This window comes from Arachis hypogaea, chromosome 20, assembly GCF_003086295.3.
Source record: "Arachis hypogaea cultivar Tifrunner chromosome 20, arahy.Tifrunner.gnm2.J5K5, whole genome shotgun sequence".
Classification (NCBI taxonomy): domain Eukaryota; kingdom Viridiplantae; phylum Streptophyta; class Magnoliopsida; order Fabales; family Fabaceae; genus Arachis; species Arachis hypogaea.
In genome coordinates, this window is record NC_092055.1 from 49,274,354 (window position 1) to 49,278,681 (window position 4,328).

General features: G+C 35.4%; 1 non-coding gene across 1 annotated transcript; it reads right to left on the bottom strand.

The window, feature by feature from the left end:
- Positions 1 to 3,445: 3,445 nt before the first annotated feature.
- Positions 3,446 to 3,549, bottom strand: LOC112786962 (small nucleolar RNA R71). Its single transcript, XR_003194403.1, has one exon. It is a non-coding gene; the product is annotated as a small nucleolar RNA R71 (small nucleolar RNA).
- Between the last annotated feature and the right edge of the window lie 779 nt (positions 3,550 to 4,328).

Below are 4,328 nucleotides of genomic sequence, written 5' to 3' on the forward strand. Positions count from 1 at the left end.
AAGATTAATGCAAGTACTACTGTTTTCTATTCAATTCATCTTATTTCGCTTCTAAGATATCCATTCACACCCAAGAACGTGATGAAGGTGATGATTATGTGTGACGCTCATCACCATCTCCCCTATGAACGCGTGCCTGACAAACACTTCTGTTCTACATGAATTAAGCTAGAATGAATATCTCTTAGATCTCCTAACAGGAATCTTCGTGGCGTAAGCTAGAATGATGGCGGCATTCAAGAGAATCCGGAAGGTCTAAACCTTGTCTGTGGTATTCTGAGTAGGATTCAATGATTGAATGACTGTGACGAGCTTCAAACTCGCGAGTGCTGGGCGTTAGTGACAGACGCAAAAGGAGGGTGAATCCTATTCCAGCATGATCGAGAACCGACAGATGAATAGCCGTGCCGTGACAGGGTGCGTGAGCATATTATTCACTGAGAGGAGGGGATGTAGCCACTGACAACGGTGATGCCCTTGCATACAGCCAGCCATGGAAAGGAGTAAGACTGATTGGATGAAGATAGCAGGAAAGCAGAGGTTCAGAGGAACGAAAAGCATCTCCATTCGCTTATCTGAAATTCTCACCAATGAATTACATAAGTATCTCTATCCCTATTCTATTATCTATTATTCGAAAACTCCATGATTATTTTATATCCGCCTGACTGAGATTTACAAGGTGACCATAGCTTGCTTCAAGCCAACAATCTCTGTGGGATCGACCCTTACTCACGTAAGGTTTATTACTTGGACGACCCAGTACACTTGCTGGTTAGTTGAACGGAGTTGTGTCCACACATAGAGCCACAATGAGGATTCAATACAATTATATATTGTTAATCTCACACAAGTACAAAGAACATGGAACACAATTTCGTGCACCAAGTTTTTGGCGCCGTTGCCGGGGATTGTTTAAGTCTTCGGCAAGCTTTTGGTTCGGTAACATCAGTGCCAGATTCACTTTTGATCCGGCAACAGCACCAAGTTTTTGGCGCCGTTGCCGGGGATTGTTTGAGTTTGGACAACTGACGGCTCATTTTGTTGCTCAGATTAGGTAATTTTCTTTTTGTTTTCTTTTCAAAAATTTTTCAAAAAAAATATTTCTAAAAATTTCTCTTGTTTTCGAAAAAAAAAATGTTTTCAAAAAAATTTTTATTCAAAATTTTTAAGAATGAATTCTAGTGTTTCATGAAGCATGTGAAGCCTGGCTGGCTGTAAAGCCATGTCTAAATTTATTTGGACTGAGGCAGCAATTTGTTATCAAGAGCAAGCTAGTTGGAGTTAATCCACCTGCTACTGTTTCTGATTTACATGCTAAAGCTTGGCTGGCCATTGGCCATGTCTAGTGTTTTGGACTGGAGCTTTCTTTGAAAGCTTGGTTGGCTAGTGAGCCATGTCTAATTCCTGGATTGAAGCTTTAGACTAACATGGCAAGATTCCTGGAATTCATATTAAAAATTTTGGAATCCTTATTTTTCCTTTTAATTTTCGAAAAATATAAAATAAAAATCCAAAAAAATTAGAAAATCATAAAAATCAAAAATATTTTCTGTTTCTTGTTTGAGTCTTGAGTCACATTATAAGTTTGGTGTCACTTGCATATGCATCTTGCATTTTTTCGAAAATATCATGCATTCATAGTGTTCTTCATGATCTTCAAGTTGTTCTTGGTAAGTCTTGTTTGATCTTGATGATTTTTTGTTTTGTGTCTTTTCATGTTTTTCATATGCATTCTTGAATTCTTAGTGTCTAAGCATTAAAGAATTCTAAGTTTGGTGTCTTGCATGTTTTCTTTGCATTAAAAATTTTTCAAAATTGTGTCTATGATGTTCATCTTGATATTCAAAGTGTTCTTGGTGTTCATCTTGACATTCATAGCATTCTTGCATGCATCACATGTTTTGATAAAAAAAATTTTCATGCATTGCATATTTTTCATGTTTTTCATAAAAATTTCAAAAATCAAAAAAATATCTTTCCCTTTTTCTCTCATCAAATTCGAAAATTTGGATTGACTTTTTCAAAAATTTTTAAAATCAAGTTATTGCCAATGAGTCAAATCAAATTTTCAATTTGAAAATCTTATCTTTTTCAAAATCTTTTTCAAAAATCAAATCTTTTTCAAAATTATTAGTTATTTTCGAAAAGTTCAAAAATATTTTTCAAAAATATTTTTCTTATTTTTATACCAAATTTTCGAAAATAACATAATCAACTAATGTTTTGATTCAAAAATTTGAAGTTTGTTACTTGCTTGTTAAGAAAGATTCAAACTTTAAGTTCTAGAATCATATCTTGTGATTTCTTATGAATCAAGTCATTAATTGTGATTTTAAAAATCAAATCTTTTTCAAAAACTAATTTCTATCATATCTTTTCAAAAATATCTTCTTATCTTATCTTTTTCAAAAATATCTTTTCAAAATATCTTTTCTAACTTCCTAACTTCTTATCTTTTCAAAATTTGTTTCAACTAACTAACTAACTTTTTGTTTGTTTCTTAACTTTTTCAAAACTACCTAACTAACTCTCTCTCTCTAATTTTCGAAAATATCTCCCCTCTTTTTCAAAAATTTCTTTTTAATTAACTAATTATTTTTATTTTTATTTTTATTTCAAAAAAATTTTCGAAAAATACTAACAAATTTTCAAAAACCAATTTTCAAAAATCACTAACTCCTTTTCAAAATAATTTTCGAAAATTATACCTCCCCCATCCTATTCTATTTATTCATTCATATCCTAACATCTCATCTCACATCTCTTCCATCAGTACAGTTGCATTTCTTCCTTTACATCACATTCTTTGTCTCCCCCTCTTTTCTTCCACTCACAAAGGGATCCCTGTACTGTGGTATAAAGGATCTCTATTATTATTATCATTTTTCTGTCCATTCTTCCTTGTCATATGAGCAGGAGCAAAGATAAGAGCATTCTTGTGGAAGCAGATCCGGAACCTGAAAGGACTCTGAAGAGAAAATTAAGAGAAGCTAAATTACAACAATCCAGAGAAAACCTTTCAGAAATTTTCGAACAGGCAGAGGAGATGGCAGCCGAAAATAATAATAATGCAAGGAGGATGCTTGGTGACTTTACTGCACCTAATTCCAATTTACATGGAAGAAGCATCTCCATTCCTGCCATTGGAGCAAACAACTTTGAGCTAAAACCTCAATTAGTTTCTCTGATGCAGCAGAACTGCAAGTTTCATGGACTTCCATCTGAAGATCCTTTTCAGTTCTTAACTGAATTCTTGCAGATATGTGATACTGTTAAGACTAATGGAGTAGATCCTGAAGTCTACAGGCTCATGCTTTTCCCTTTTGCTATAAGAGACAGAGCTAGATTATGGTTGGATTCTCAACCCAAAGACAGCCTGAACTCTTGGGATAAGCTGGTCACGGCTTTCTTAGCCAAGTACTTTCCTCCTCAAAAGCTGAGCAAGCTTAGAGCTGATGTTTAAACCTTCAGACAGAAAGAAGGTGAATCCCTCTATGAAGCTTGGGAAAGATACAAACAGTTGACCAAAAAGTGTCCTTCTGACATGCTCTCAGAATGGACCATCCTGGATATATTCTATGATGGTCTGTCTGAGTTATCTAAGATGTCATTGGACACTTCTGCAGGTGGATCCATTCACCTAAAGAAAACGCCTGCAGAAGCTCAAGAACTCATTGACATGGTTGCTAATAACCAGTTCATGTACACTTTTGAAAGGAATCCTGTGAATAATGGGACACCTATGAAGAAGGGAGTTCTTGAAGTTGATACTCTGAATGCCATATTGGCTCAGAATAAAATATTGACTCAGCAAGTCAATATGATCTCTCAGAGTCTGCATGGAATGCAAGCTGCATCCAACAGTACTCAAGAGGCATCTTCTGAAGAAGAAGCCTATGATCCTGAGAACCTTGTAATAGCAGAGGTAAATTACTTAGGTGAACCTTATGGAAACACCTATAACTCAACATGGAGAAATCATCCAAATTTCTCATGGAAGGATCAAAAGCCCCAACAAGGCTTTAATAATGGTGGAAGAAACAGGTTTAACAATAATAAACCTTTTCCATCATCCACTCAGCAACAGACAGAGAACTCTGAACAAAATGCTTCTAATTTAGCAAATCTAGTCTCTGATCTATCTAAAGCCACTGTAAGTTTCATGAATGAAACAAGGTCTTCCATTAGAAATCTGGAAGCACAAGTGGGCCAGCTGAGTAAAAGGATCACTGAAATCCCTCCTAGTACTCTCCCAAGCAATACAGAAGAGAACCCAAAAGGAGAGTGCAAGGCCATTGACATAAGCGCCATGGCCGAATCTGTGA